The sequence below is a fragment of the Aulostomus chinensis genome, chromosome 1, assembly GCF_037954235.1.
Source record: "Aulostomus chinensis isolate RoL2024-O1b breed Wild chromosome 1, RoL_Achi_v1.0, whole genome shotgun sequence".
Lineage (NCBI taxonomy): Eukaryota > Metazoa > Chordata > Actinopteri > Syngnathiformes > Aulostomidae > Aulostomus > Aulostomus chinensis.
In genome coordinates, this window is record NC_141320.1 from 18,406,752 (window position 1) to 18,407,703 (window position 952).

The 952-nt window shown below is 46.1% G+C and overlaps 1 non-coding gene across 1 annotated transcript; it reads left to right on the forward strand.

Annotated features, from left to right (window-relative positions):
* The first annotated feature begins 648 nt into the window (after positions 1-648).
* On the forward strand, positions 649-721 carry trnak-cuu (transfer RNA lysine (anticodon CUU)). Its single transcript has one exon. It is a non-coding gene; the product is annotated as a tRNA-Lys (tRNA).
* Positions 722-952: the final 231 nt, after the last annotated feature.

Here is a 952-nt window from a genome sequence, read left to right on the forward strand (position 1 = left end):
CTTTGTCAGTGAATTAATTCAGTCTGCATCTAAATATCTGTCAGGATGGCTGAGCGGTCTAAGGCGCTGCGTTTAGGTCGCAGTCGCTCCTGGAGGCGTGGTTCAAATCCCACTTCTGACAAAGGACATTTTCTCCACATTCCTATGCATCCACAATGGTACATTCCAAACCCAGTTGAAGCTGCTCTCCACTGATGGGAGTGAGTGGTTGAACTGGTAGCAGAAGAGGCAAAGGAGCTTCCCTGTGATGTCCCAACATCGCCTGGTTTCCTCCAACATGGAGCAGCCACCAAAACTGAACTTCAAATGTTGGATCAAAGTCTACTGATCCACCTGTCTCATGTTGATGAGGTCATCCAGCCTGATGATCTCTAGGTTCTCCTTTGAGTGTTTCCCTCTGGGAGAGTTCTCCCTCTGTAACTTGTGTGTGTGTTTGCTCGTATCCTGTTTCTCCTTGACAGCACTTTAGTGTTTTTACCACTGGTGTCTCATCTGTGGTTCACCTTTTATTTGACTTCTTTGTCAAAGATGAAGGTGTTTGTGGTCATTCATCAATCATGTGATGGCTCATGTGACTGTGAGTCTGATGAAGAGCTTGTAGCGTCTCTCACTCTGATCACTTCAGGCTATTGAAGATACTCAGATGTAGCCTAACTAGCTCAGTCGGTAGAGCATGAGACTCTTAATCTCAGGGTCGTGGGTTCAAGCCCCACGTTGGGCGTTCATCTTGAACATCCCTGCTTGTCCTCTCACTTTCTGCAGCTGTGATTGGGAATTGTAAGAAAAATCACTGAATGAACAACACAAACACAGACTGTGTCTGAAGTTCCACACCTGCACCCGACTCAGAATGAAAAACCAGTGTGGACTCAATTGTACCCACTGTCAATCCTGATTCTGGAGAAATTTCTTTGTGTGTTTTGATGGACGCGAGCCAAGCAGAAATTTCCCA